The sequence below is a fragment of the Nanorana parkeri genome, unplaced genomic scaffold (assembly GCF_000935625.1).
Source record: "Nanorana parkeri isolate BGI_ZX_2015 unplaced genomic scaffold, ASM93562v1 scaffold2212, whole genome shotgun sequence".
Lineage (NCBI taxonomy): Eukaryota > Metazoa > Chordata > Amphibia > Anura > Dicroglossidae > Nanorana > Nanorana parkeri.
The window spans coordinates 104,590-119,613 of NW_017308480.1; the positions used below are offsets into that span (position 1 = coordinate 104,590).

The 15,024-nt window shown below is 45.3% G+C and overlaps 1 pseudogene; it reads left to right on the forward strand.

Annotated features, from left to right (window-relative positions):
* Positions 1–269: 269 nt before the first annotated feature.
* LOC108801084 overlaps positions 270–15,024 on the forward strand; it is a 35,082-nt pseudogene continuing 20,327 nt past the window's right edge.

Sequence of the window (15,024 nt, forward strand, 5' to 3'; positions counted from 1 at the left end):
ACACTGCAGCAATAGATTTACAATTCTCCCCTGATTAAAGATCTTTGTGTGTTATTGTTAAAATAATATTTTTTTATATATCTTTGAAAAAAATTAAATCACCAGAATTACAATGATTCATTTTATGGAAAGTTCAGCTGGGAAAACAACTGAAAGTAGATGCAGAATGAAGAATTATATGCAGAACAATGAGAATTGTATGAGACTGAAGTGTATAAAATGAGAGAGGAGAGGAGAGACGATGACAGTGTCACTAACTTACTGTGGGGATGTCACTGATCAATGTTCGGTATCATATCACAGAATTCTCTACACAGTCCGTGATATTCCAAATGACTGAGATTTTTTTATTTTCCCTGTATATGAAGATCAGAAACCTATCTCCATGTATTACCTATAAAGGCCAGCTCTTCTGGATTGTCCTGTGGATGACATTTTATATATACAGTACTCCGAGTTCAGCACAGTGCTTTAAATTCCAGCTCGGGGAGAGAGAAGAAGAGATTGGATTTTATCAAGATGGTGACCTTATCATTGGAGGAGTCTTCACCATATATACATCTGCTGCAAATTATACAGTAAACAATACCCAGACACTTTACTGTAGGGAGTAAGTAGAATTTTACATCATCATTTAACATTTTTCTTTGTTCTTCTTTGAGTTTTTTATTTAGTAAAATGTAATGGGTGAAATGTTCAGGAACTATGTCACAATCAATGATTAGAAAATTAAAGGGGTCACATGAAGATGAAAATATAGGAGTTGACTCTGATGACTTGTTAGAAAACCTGTACTGAGGGACAATGGGACTGTCCTTCTGCAAATACAACCCCAATTCCAAACAAGTTGTGTAAAATCTACATAAAATCAGAATGGAATGATTTGCAAATCCCATAAACACATATTTTATTCACAACAGAAAATATAAAACATATCAAATGTTTAAACTTAGAAAATTGACCATTTTAAGAAAATATTAAGGTCATTTTGAAATTGGTGGCAGCAACACTTCTCAAACAATTGGGAGAGGGCCATGTTTACCAGTGTGGCATCCCCTCTACTTTTAACAACACTCTGTAAACATCTGGGAACTGAGGAGACCAGTTGCTGGAATTTTGGGAGAGGAATGCTGTCCCATTCTTGCCTGATTTAGGATTCTACAGTCCCGGACCATCTTTGTTGTATTTTTCATTTCAAGATGCACCAAATATTTTCAGTTGGTGAAAGCTCTGGGCTGCGGGCATGCCAGTTAAGCAGCCGGACTCTTCTACTATGAAGCCATGCTGTTGTCATAGATGCAGTATGCGGTTTAGCATTGTCCTGCTGAAATATGCAACGCCTTCCCTGAAAAAGATGTTATATTGATGGGAGCATATGCTGCTCTAAAACCTGGATATATCTTTCAGCATCGATGCTGCTTTTCCAGATGTGCAAGTTGCCCACTCCATACACACTAATGCACCCCCATACCACTAGAGGTGCAAGCTTTTGAACTGAGCACTGATAACAGGCTGAAAGGTCCCTCTTCTCTTTAGTCTGGAGGATAGCGGCACCCATAGTTTCCAAAAAGAATGTCAAATTTTGATTCATCTGACCACAGAACAGTTTTCTCTTTTTATACCCATTCATGTTACTGACCCATTGCCAATTAACATAATTAGATACAAATTAGTTACAAAATGTTCTTCCAGCTCTTCCTTGTCAGTACCACTTATTTTTCTAGTCTTGTGTTGCCCCGTTCCAACTTTCTTGATATGTGTTGCTGCCTTCAATTTCAAAATGTCATTATTTTTTTCTTAGAATTGTACATCTGTTTTTTTATTGTGAAGAAAATTTGGGTTTATGAGATTTGCAATCATTGCATTCTGTTTTCATGTAGATTTGACACAGTGCCCAACTTTTTTGGAATTGGTGTTGTATTACTCCCATGACCAACATGTTGATCCTCCAGCTTCAGTTCTTCTTTGACCTCACATATCTGGGGCAGAATGAGGCTCAAGAATTCTGGCTTTCCTAATTGAAGGCTTGTCTCTGTCTCCCTCCTCAGAATATGTAGAATCACAGACAGGCAGGTAGACATACAGTTTTTCCCAGGTCTGTGAGGTTAATGAGGAGCTGAAGCTGGAGGATCAACATGTTGGCCAGTGAATAGGGAATTTTAAGAGCAAAGCAGCAACAGTCTGTGAGTAGATCCAAATCGGTTAAAAGGTTTTTTTGATACACGCATGTGGGGAAAGGCCTTAGTTTGTCAGGCCAATTCCAACTCCACTCTAGTTCATACAGCTTTTATACCTTTACAGATCAAGATAAGAATTAAGCTTACATCATTGTTTCAGTTTAACAGAATTCAAATAAGTCCTGATTCAGCATTATTGGATCCTCACGTGTACATAGCAAGTGTCCGTGTTTAGATAAACTAGAAACTCCTAGAATGGTAATTTCTCCAATGACTCTGCAGTTCCCAATCAGGTCCATCAGCAGAGGGCGGGTACAATGCTAGTTTACTATTGGTTATTGCAAATTGAAATAGCCAATAGTAATGCCCCAATGCTTTTCAATGGGAAAAAAAAAAAGCGGCATTCGGCTATTCACTCACTGCTGTTCGGCATCTTTAAGAATAGCCCGAACAGCAGTGAGAAGCCTGCTGGAGGTTCGGCTCAGCCGATCCAGATGTTGGATCGGCTGAATCGAACTCCTTCTGCACTTCGGGTTGGCCGAACATGCTGAGCATGTTCGGCCAACCCGAAGCCACACGAATCAAGCCGATGTACTGCTGATTTCAGCCGATGTACGGCTGAAATCAGCCGTACCAGCCTGAAGTGAATAGCCGAACAGTGTTCGGCTCACTTCACTTCTGATCGGCTGCCCTCGGCAGCTTAGTGAATAGACCACTATGTATCATTGGGCAGAATTCCCTTTACTTCCTGTCTGTAGAGTAAAGCAGAAATGAAAAAAAATGTTTTAAACAGTTCCTCCCCCAGCACCATTGACAACCCGGACACTTACCTGTCTCTGCTCCACAGAGATCTTCCTCAATGGCACAGTCTCTTCTAGAAGGCTCCCACTGCTGAGTCCAGCTTCTCCCACCAAGACTTACCCCAATCTCTGATCATTCCAGTGTGGAGGAGACCATCTAAGACCAATAATTGTAAGTCCATTTTACAATGTACCCTCAGCTAACAGACTTTTTTTGTCTTTACAGTTTTTATGAACAAATACCTTTAAATGTTTTGGCTTTTCTTTCTGCTATTCGCAACATTAACCAAAATCCAGACATTTTGCCCAATATTACTCTGGGATTTCATGTTCTAGATTCTTGTTTACATCCTAGTATGGCTGTGAGGAATGTTCTAAACATTTTATCTGGACCACAGAAGAAAGTCCCTAATTACTCATGTTCTGGAGAAGGTCAACGGGTGGGTTTTATTGGAGATCAATATTCAGTGACAACAATTCCAATGGCACAAATACTTGGAATCTATGGATACACACAGGTAGGTTCTATGACTTTTATCTTTGCCTTCAAGAACACCCTGTGAAAAAACTAAAGTGAAGCCACAATGAAAAACACACATTTTATCAAATTGCACTGTAATTATGCTGAGGAGTAACTGTTTTGTGCATGGGACTCTTCAGTGAACCCCTATATTCTTATTAGGCTTTAAGGAACAATTGCTTTGTTACTTTATCCTTTAATTAACCCCCCACCCCCCTGAGTACCATACACCTGGTAAAATACTTGGCTTTCCCCCAGTTCATATAGTCTTCACTATGAGAATGTGCTCAGAACTGCACAACCTTCACAAGAAAATCATCCTGACCAGTGTTTTTTTTTCTATTTATATGATAGAAACTGGGATTTTGGGTGGGTGAACTGGCTGGCGGTCCAGGGGTAACACATTTCTTGACTTTGGGTGGCTCAACTCTATAGAGGAGCAATGGAGCCAACCTTGGATAGCGGCATTGTCACCCTGTGGAGAGGGTAGTGTTTGATGAACAGGCAGATTTAGTCGGACTTGACTAGCAAATTAAACCAGAACTCTGGCTAACATATTTTTTTTTTCTCATCTGAATTTTTATTATGCAGAGGATAAGTGATAACAATAACAAGCCATACATTACATATGTATGCATTAAACAATGTGAAACACTGTTTAAGTAGCTCGCGACTTATTGACAGGAAGAAAGATGCATATTATAAAGTACTAAGAAGGTACATCATGTGAGCAAAAAGTCGGTCACTCTGGACACGTCCGGGAGACGAGCTGAGGAGATGATGGGTATAGGGGGTAGCCTATGAGGGACTGAGGTCCAGCATCAAGTTGGTGGCTCAGGTCACCCGTTTGTAAGCACAGAGTAAGCCGTACCATCAAAGTGGGCTGCATTACATCTTAATATAAATGCTTATAAAGAGATACAGTGAAGGGAAAGGAAAGGCGCGAGAGGAGGTTGAAAATGAGGAGATCAAGTGGGATGGGGAAAATATAGAGAAGGGAGGAGAGGGTGGGGTAGGAGTAGAGATGTCAGGTAGAGCGCCGGAATCCAACTAGAGTAGGAGAGAACGATGTGAGAACATCCTCATAAGAGGAGGAGTTGGCGATGGATGTCAGATGGTGCATGTGCCTCTGACCAGCTTGACCATATTTTTTGAAATTTGGCCATGGTGAGTTCAAGTTGAGCACTCCTCTTCTCATGTGACATTACCCAATTCACGTGTCTCTTAACATTGGATACACTCAGCTTATTTGTGAGCCATGATTTTGCTATCTCCCTTTTTGCGGATGTTAGGACGTGGAGAGACATTTTGAAGGCAGACCTCGAGAGGCCCCCAGGTTTGCAGTTGAGCAATGCAAACTTAGGATCTTTATAGACAGTCAAATTAAATAGAGATGAGAGTAAGGAGAAGATTTGGTCCCAAAATTTTGAAGCAGTCGGGCACTGGCACCAAATGTGGTAGAATGTCCCCAGTTCAGGACAACAGAAACAGAATGGTGAGGCGGAGGGGTTGAATTTGGCTACCCTCGCGGGCACTAAGTACCAGCGCATCATTACCTTATAGTTGATTTCTAATAAACTGGAGCATCTTGAGCTGGACTTTATGTTCAGCCAGGAGTTCTGCCACATGTCGTCTTCAAGAGGAGACCCCAGATCCTGGTCCCAGTGGGATATGTAAGTGTGGGTGAACGGGTTAGGCCGCTGCAATAGCGACGAGTAGATGGTTGAGATGGTACCTGGGGCATGAGGATCATCTCGACATATTTTTTCAAAGGGGCTTAAGGTGCTATGTAGCGAGATAGCGAAACATTTCTTTGGGTGGAAGGGTAAAGTGTTCTTGTAGGTATGGGAAGGATTTCCCTCCTGATGTCATTTGAAGCCTCCAGAAGTGTGTAAAATCTTTAACGATCCAGGGTGTAAAGGAGGGGTTTGAGTGGGCTGGTGGAAAGTCAGGGTTGCGTAAGAAAGAGAGTAGCGGTAGTTGTGGGGACATCAGTCTAGTGGTGCGGTTGATAGAGTCCCAGAGTCGGAGGGAGAAAGAGGTGACGGGATTTGTTATATTGGGTCTGCGTTTCGAGGGAGTCCAGAGAAGGTTGGCAGCAGAGGTGGATGGCAGAAATGCTTCCTCCAGGGCTACCCACCCAGGGATTTCAGATGTGGCATGATATTTAGTCAGTTGTCCAATCTGCGCCGCTTGAAAGTATTTTACAAGGTTGGGGACTCCCAGTCCACCTTGTGTTCTTGGGAGATAGAGTGTTCGGCGAGGGATTCTTGGGCGTTTTGTATTCCAGATAAAGCGGAATACCTGGGATTGCAATAGGCGCAGGACTGAGGGAGGGACTGCCACTGGTAGGACTCTGAACAGATAGAGCATTTTCGGTAGGAAGGACATTTTTATTGCTGCTATCCTACCTAGCCAGGAGAGGCGGTAACTTGACCACCGGTTAAGGAGGCCCGTTAGCTTGGTGATCATCGCTGGGTAGTTAGCTTTATACAGTGTATGGTAGGATGAGGTAAGATTAATGCCCAGGTATGGAAGTGTGCCCGTGGACCATCGGTAGGGGAATTGTGCCTCTAGTGAAGTCACTAATGACGGAGGTAAGGAGATATTAAGGGCTGTGGATTTGGATTCATTGACTGCGATATGTAGGCAAACTGTTTAAGAGTTTGTGCAAGGTTTGGTAAAGAAATGATTGGGTTGGTGAGGGTAAGTAGAGCATCGTCCGCGAAGAGACAAATTTTGTGTGTGGTGTTAGCATATTGGATACCGGTGATGTCTGGAGAGGAGCGAATTTTGCATGCTAGGGGTTCTAGGGCTAAAGCAAATAGAAGCGGGGACAAGCAAGATATTGAACATTGGAGAGCGGTAGCCAGAGTATTTTACGTGAGCCGAAGGCTTGTTATATAGAGCAATTATCCATGTTAGGAAGTTTTGGCCAAATCCCCAACGTCTGAGGACGTTGAAGAGGTAAGGCCAAGACACCATATCGAAAGCTTTTTTAATATCTAGTGACAGCAGCATAGCAGGGATGCGATTGGTTGTGGCTATGTGCGAAAGTATTGTGATCCTGCAGATGTTGTCGCTTGCCTGCCTTCGGGGTATAAAGCCTACTTGGTCATTAGAGATAAGTTGACCTATCACTCGGTTCAATCTATTGGCTAGAATTTTAGCTAGCAATTTTACCCAATCTACGTTGAGTAGCGAAATGGGCGGGAAGTTGGAGTAGTGGGTTTGGTCAGTATTGGGTTTTCGGGATCATGCAGATGGATGCTGTGAGTGATTCTTTACCTAGCGGCGCACCTGAACGCAGGTAGTTGAAGGATGCTGTCAGGAGGGGCGCTAGTTGGGTTTTAAATGTGGTGTAGTATGGGACTGTATATCCGTCGGGGCCAGGTCTCTTACCCTTGGGAAGTGATGTGATGGCGTGCAGAACTTCTTGCTCTGTAATCTGTTCTTCTAGAGCTGTTTTATGGGATGCCAAGAGTGAGGGTAGTTGCAATCCTTCAAAGAATGCATCTGTTTCATCCGCATGGAGTGGTTCTGATACGGAGTATAAAGAGGAGAGATGTTGATGAAATAGGTCTAGTATGGTGGTGGGATTGCAGGTGAGTGAGCCTGAACCAGTGCGTAGTTTGAGGGGTTTAAAGGAGGGGTCTAGCACATGTAGTTTGTTTGCCAGGAGCGTGTCAGCTTTGTCTCCCTTCAAGTAATATTTATGGGCAGTGCGGTGGAGTTGTTTCGCCGCATGATCCGTTAATAGTAAATTGAGTGCGTGACGTGCCGCTTCCAATTTGGTTTTGTTGGGTATAGTGGGGGATTGGGTGAAGGCTTGTGAGCAAGAGTGGTATTCCTGTTCTAGGATCGTTAGGTGTCGAAGTCTGTCAGTCTTTATTTTTGAGGCCAATTGAATTAGTTTACCCCGAAGCACAGGTTTGTGGGCTTCCCATAATAATGTCGGAGTTATGTCTGGCGTGTTATTGTGGGAGATGTATTCCGTCAGATAGGAGGCTATGGTGCCATTAATAGTGGGGTCAGATAGTAGAGAGTCATTTAATGTCCAGGCGAAGGAGGTGCTCTTGGGGGACACTCCAGAGAGAAGCATGGAGACCGCAGAGTGGTCTGACCATGGGACTGGAAGTAGGTGCGAGTGAATGATGGATGGTGTCATGCTGGGGGAGAGGAGAATGTGGTCTATCCTAGTGAAGACGTCATGCGGGTGTGAATAATGGGTGTAATCTACCTTGTTAGGGTTCGCTTCTCTCCAGCCATCAACTAGTGAATGGATCGCCAGAAGATCTCGGAGGTTTTTGGCAGAATGCAAGCAAGTAGTAGAGTCTTTGGATTTATCTCTGTGTGGAACAAGAACAAGGTTAGAATCTCCACACATAATGACAGTGCCCGAGCTGCATGCTTGTACCTTCTCCAATAAATCTCTGAAAAAGGCAATCTGACCCGAGTTAGGTGCGTAGTAGGAGATCAGGGTGATCTCAGTGTCCTGTAATAGACCTGTGAGTATCAAATATCTGCCTAGGGGGTCTCGGGTGGCGGAGTGGCAGACAAAATTGTCTGATCGGCGGAAGCCGATGAGAACTCCTTTACGCTTACAGTTGTCATTAGCCATATAGATATGAGGGTACTGAGCACTAAAGTATTTGGGGCAGGAGTTAGTAGAGAAGCGGGTCTCTTGTAGACAGACTATGTCGGCATGAGAGGATCTAAAAAAGCGAAATGCTCGCGTGTGTTTGTTGGGGGAGTTAAAGCCTTGCACATTAAGGCTTAATATTTTCAAGGGCATTGCGAGTGGGGGGGTGGAAGGTGCCAAATTCGGTAGTTCCTGAGTAAGAGGAGTCTCAGCGAAGTTGTGGCATTGGGCTCCGTCGTTTCACCTGACATGGGGATGAGGCATGGAGGTAGCAGTGCAGGGAGAAGATAGAATAAGGGGAGGAAATGGAGAAGGGGCGGAAACATGGTGGATGCAGTAGCAACCAGTAGCGGTGTGTACCGTGGGCGGAATATATCCGCAACAACTAGGTAGCGTTGGGCAGTGGAGTCCAATGGGACTCAGACTACCCAAGGTCTTGGAGCACAGTGACATGCTCCCTCGGACAAACATATAACATTCTTACACCAAGATAGTTTAGCGATGTAAAACTAAGAACATGCAACTTAACACCTTATAACAATCTTGCTTTACAGTATGCAACATACCACAATATTAACGTAAAGTAACTATGAGAGGCTTTCGGGAGAAGTGCTGGCGGCCGGACCCAGGGGATGAAGGGTAAAATATGAGGCTCTACAAAGCTCAGGATGTTGTGACGATGACAGTAAAGGTTATTAAAATATCATAGGGGGATTCCTGGGGCATGGACCAAAAAAAAACAGGAGTATCGGTGTACTTACAAGATTGGGGGTATTACATAGATACGTGAGATAGTACACGCTCTCAGTAAAGGGAGACCCTGGGGTAGGCCAGGCAGCACAACCCTCACCTCCTGCAAGAACCGTGGAGGGGACCGATGTGAAGGAGATTCTGGGGTGTTGGTTAGGCAGTGGGTCCGCAACAAGGGTCAGCTGGTGTGATCAACTGACGATTAATCTCTAAAGGTTGACCTCGGTGGTGGCGGCAATAAAAATGATGTTCCAGGCCGACATTTGAGGGTCGTTTACCGCTTGAGTGACTGGTGTAGGGGCAAGATCTTTTCCCATGGCAGAGGTCGGTATGGCCTACAGCAGTTGCTAGGCTCGCGGTATATGGGTCTTATGCCTGCTCAGCCTGTTCAGTTCGGGGTATTACGGAAGTCAAGGGGGGATGGAGGGCACCAGCAGGAGCGAAGAGGGGCTACAAATACTGGGCTCAATATTGCAGATCTGTGAGCCTAGTTCCAGGCCACCCTGTGGAATGTCCATCCAGGATGACAGGGAGGCAAAGGAAGAGTACCTTTCAACTATCGGGGAGTTCAGTCTGATGGGCTTGGTTCGAGGCAGTCATCTTATGTGCCGGGCCTCGGGAGTCCCCAGAATGGTTGGGATCGGAGTCGCTGCGGTTGCGTTTGGAGGCAGAGGAAGGTGTTCCTTGTGTATCCGGAGTAGTCGAGCTGGGGTCTGTGAGGCCTAGGGCCGCCATCTTGGCCTGAGTTTCTTCTAGTGTGCCACAGGAGTGATGTTTCCCGCCATAGGAGAATAGAAGGCGAAAACTTGTAAGGGATATGGCGTTTAGTGAGCACTTCAAGACATGGCTTCAAAGCTCTCCTCTTCATTATGGTGGAGGGGGCTAGATCCGTGAAGAGTTGATACTCCGTACCCTGGAAGGCTAATGGTGCTTGGGAGGCCTTGGTGCGGGCCAGTGATTCCTTTGTGCGGAAGAAGTAAAGTTTCACTAATATATCCCGCGGTGGGCCATCCACTTTTCTGCGGGTCAATGTGCGGTGGATGCGGTCTATTTCTAGGCAGTCCGCTGGGAGCTCCAGAGCCAGTTCTTGAAACAAGGCAAGGGCCGTGGCGAACAGGTCTGTGATGTGTTCTGGCAGGCCTCTGATGCGGAGGTTAGATCTGTGAGATCTATTTTCCATATCCTCAAGCTTGGACAGGAGTATTTTGTTGTTATCTCGTAGATTGTCCAGTTCTTTCCCCTGATCGGCAAGATCATGGGAGATGCCGTCACATCTATCCTCTAGGGCCGCTGTATGGTAACCGATTTCCCGTATTTCCTTCAGAAGGTGGTCGGTGATTTGCTTTGAGGTCACCTGAAGTGCCTTTTGTAGCATTGTGTCAAACTGATGTAGTAGATTGCCATGGGATCGTTTTTGCTGGCGGGGGTCTTCTCGTCCCTCTTGTCCTTCTTCCTCCATGTCACTGCTCGATGCAGATGTCGCCTGTGAAGGTGCCGTGCGTGAGGTGGATGGGGCCGCCATTTTGGCCGAGGCGCGAGGTAAGGCCTCTGCAATGGGTTTCCCCGTTTGTTGGGATTTCTGGTTTCTGCGCTGCCCGGTATTAGACATGTTCTATACCGCGAGGTAAGTCTAGGGTAGTGCGAACGTTCTTGGCTGTTGGGGAGTTGTTAGCTCCTTGCTTATGAGTAGTCCGAGGGAATTGCGGAGCCGTCTCACTCACCGTCCGACATCGACAGCCACGCGCATGCGCCCCCTCGCTAACATATGTTAAGAAATTACATCAACAGTTTTTTTTCCCTTTTGAAATAAAGGTTTTGCATAAATTAATAAAAGCTGACCATTTTAAGACCAGCTGTCAATGTTAAATGATTTGTCTGAACCTGTCAACTTCCACTTTTGCTTGTCCTGTTAACCCTTTTTCTGCAAAGCACTCCGGAACGCTTTTAACCTCAGCTGGCCACACCATTTTTGCAATTTTTCCCATTGTTTGGATTTTGTACTGCTGTGAACAGTACAAACCATATATTTTCTGAAAGCACAGGTCTGGTAGAATAAAAAGATGGGGGGCATGTCCTGACCTCGATGGCGACAAGTTGTGCTTAATGTGAGCTCCGTGCCTCCCGCCCGCTAAAAAGACAACCCAACAACACAAATTCAACTTATATCTAACTGACTACAATGGGGAAGAAGTCAGGCCGTCTGGAGATATCGAAAACCCCAGCTGCGGGCACGATCAAGCGTTATCTAGTGGCTGACACTCCAACCCAGCAACAAGGCCCTACCTCCCGATCCGACCTCTGTCCCAGATCGTCGCCGCACGAACGGGACATGGACTCGCCCTTTACTAGATGTGAGTCGGGAGATGAACGAGAACATCCTTTACCATCTCCTATGGATGAATTGGTGAGAGCACTCCCAACTAAAAATGAACTTTCTGACATGTTCACCCACCTCGAACAGTCCCTGAAGTCTGACATCGTGTCCCTCAGGGGTGAGGTGTTGCATCTACTACACCGCATGGAGGATGGTGAGAGCCGCCCAGACTGCCATGCTAAGACAATTACAGCCCTTCAAACCCAAGTCAACTCGTTAACCTATGCCCAAAGATATCTCTCCTACCACTTGGCAGTTTAGAAGAATAGGGGTCGTAGGAATAACTTGCGAGTCAGTGGCCTTCCGGAAGCCATGATAGACCCCGACCTGGCTGATACACTACGGGGCATCTTCAACACTATTCTGGGTCAATTTCCCACCGCAGCACTGGTGTTCGATTACGTGCACCATGCCCTACGCCCTTGTAGTCTGAATGCCCTTTCACAGATTTTGATGGAGCCCACATCCAAATCTGCCCAGATCTTGCTCGAGAAGTGATGTAAAGCACTTCCTGTTAATTAATAAATAGGGACACATAGTATTATGTGTCCCCAGTTGTTTACATCACCTGATCACTCCAGTGTTTGCTCTGCACAGAAGATCGGTAACTATCCCAGATATTGACTGATCCTTGTCTCTGACAGGATTACAGTGTCTCTCCTCTCTACTCCCTGCGTGCCAATCACCATTCTAAAGAAACAGGGGCACCCCCCCACCACCGGCTGCAGCCATTAATTTCTCCTCGGATCCCCACTGCCTTAGCCCATACAGGTGGGGGAGAGCAGCAGTGATCTGTAAATCACCTGTAAATCACCTGTATCAGCACACCACCATTGCCCATAATAGCGTTGTTACCTGTATGTGCTCCTGCTTGACCCAGCTAATATCTGCTCTGATCTACTTGTATATGACCCGGCTTGTTCTGACTCTGCTCATCCTTGCTGCTGATTTGGTGCTGTTTGAACTCTGATCTACATGTGTGTGACCCGGCTTGTCAAGTCTATGCTTTGCCTTACACTACTTAGCTTCCAGACTCATCTTTGCAACTCGGCTGTCCTGACCTGCTTCTGTTACATCTGCAGTGGTCCACCACAAATACTATTCAGCCTGATCTGCTTACAGCCCTGCTTATGATATGTGCTTTTGTTTATTGAACTCTCTACACAATTAGGACCTCTGAAATAATTTTTTTTGTAACTCTCATTAACACACTCTCATCCAAACCTTGTCAACTATTTTCTACCTTTAAGTCTCTACTATGTCCCCCAACACCCACTAACTAACTCACTGCCCAGGACATTAATTTCAAAAACAAAATAGATACAATTCGGGATCAGATCACCAATGTCAAGTCATCTTCCCCTATTCATGTACCAGACACTCCATCACACTTGTTACTTTCCTCCTTTGACCCTGTCACCACAGAGGCAGTTACAAAGCTTCTCTCTGACAGCCACCTCACCACTTGCCCCCTAGACCCTGTTCCCTCATTACTACTTTGGTCACCCTCCTACTCACATTATCAATCTTTCCCTCTCTAAAGGCATCTTTCCTTCCCCTCTAAAACATGCGGTGGTCACCCCAATACCCAAAAACCCCTCACTGGACCCTAGCAACCTCAACAATCTCAGACCTATCTCATTACTCCCATTCACCTCAAAACTAATAGGACGCCTTCTCTACAACCATCCCCACCTCGCTAATAACAACCTTAAGGACCCCTTATAGTCCGGCTTTCACCCAAAACACTCAACTGAAACCGCCCTCCTAAAACTCACCAATGGCTTACTAACTGCTAAAAACAATGGCCACTACTCCTTACTCTGACCCCCCCACTATTCCTTACTCTGCTATTAGACCTTTCTGCTGCATTTGACACTGGTGACCACCCGCTCCTCCTCAAAAAAACTCCACTTGCTTGGCCTACAAGACTCTGCTCTCTCATGGTTCTCCTCCTATCTAGCTAAGCGCTCCTTTAGTGTCACCTACAAATCTGACTCCTCCCCTCCTCTTACTCTTACTCTAGGGGTTCCCCAAGGCTCAGTCCTTTGGCCTCTTCTTTTTTCTATCTACACCACCTCTCTTGGTCAGGTAATAACCTCACATGGCTTCCAATAACATCTCTATGCTGCGACACTCAAATATATATTTCTACTCCACAACTCACCCCCTCTGTGTCCTTGCGTGTCACTAATCTGCTAAGGGACATATCAGCCTTGATGTCACAACACTTCTTAAAACTCAACCTTTCAAAAACTGAGCTCATGATATTTCCTCCTACCTGCGCACCTTCCCCCAACATTTCCCTTGACATTGATAACACAACCATTCAACCCTCCTCTCATTCCAAGGTGCTAGGTGTCATCCTTGACTTGGACCTCCCCCATCCCCCCATGCACCTTTCCCCAACTTTTCCCTTGAGATTGTTAACACAACTATCCACCCCTCCCCCCGTGCCAAGGTCCTAGGTGTCATCCTTGATTCGGAACTCAACTCTTCCCCACATCCAATCACTATCCAAATCTTGCCACCTTAACCTTCATAACATCTCCAAAATATGCCCCTTCCTCACCAATGAGATCGCTAAATTACTTGCAACTCCCTCCTCATTGGCCTACCACTACACAGGCTAACCCCCTTCCAGTCTATCATGAATGCAGCCGCTAGACTCATTCACCTGACAAACCGCTCAGAGTCTGCAACCTCCCTCTGCCAATCCCTGCACTGGCTTCCACTCGCCCAAAGGATTAAATTCAAAATATTAACAATCACTTATAAAGCCATCCCCAACTCTGCCCCAGGAGAGATCTCAAACCTTGTCTCAAAATATCACCCTAACCGTCTCCTCTGTTCCTCCCAAGACCTCCTGCTTTCCTGCTCCCTTTTCATCTCCTCCCATACTTGCCTCTAGGACTTCTCTAGAGTCTCTCCCATTCTCTGGAACTCTTTACCCAAACCTGTCCCTCTATCTCCCACTTTGACTGCCTTTAGGCAATCCCTTAAGACTAATCTCTAAAGGGAAGCCTATCCCACCTCAACCTAACAACTGAACCATCATGTTCTCAAGCAATTCATCAACACACAGGTACCTCCTGATGCATCACTGGCCTCTCCCTTTTAGATTGTAAGCCCTCATGGGCAGGGCCCTCCTTATCATCTTGCCTTGAATTGTATTTTAATTGTTAATATTTTTCTTATATTGTAAAGTGCTGCACAAACTGTTGGCACTCTATAAATCCTGTATAATAATAATAATAATAATAATAATAATAGTAATAATAAATTTTTTTAACACTCATGGCCAGTTTGCAGGAATTTGGTGGGATTAGTGGAGGAAAAGGAGAGCACATCAACAATGCTGGTTAATTATAATAACTTCTCTGTGACTGTTAGGAAGAAAATGATGAAGGCTTTGTAAGCTGGTCAATCATTTCCTCTGTGTGCTGTGACTGCATTGGTCTATTCCTCTGCCTTGCCTCTGCAGTATGCAACTCTTCCACCCTTTTACCATGGAAGACTTTCTTGTAAATTCAATCCTCCTTTACCACCTCCATCTCAAGCACAGCTGCCTCTTTCTTTTGGCCTTCCTATAATTTTCTGTCATATCTATAACTCCATTTTTTATTTCTATGGGGATGGGGGGTGCTGTGGATGATAGTGTTAGGGGGTTTTGGCCTAAGAGCTAGCAATCAAACACGTTGCTGACACAGATGGGAGCTCTAATAAAGACTGTTAGGTTATGAGAAGACATGTAATTCCCC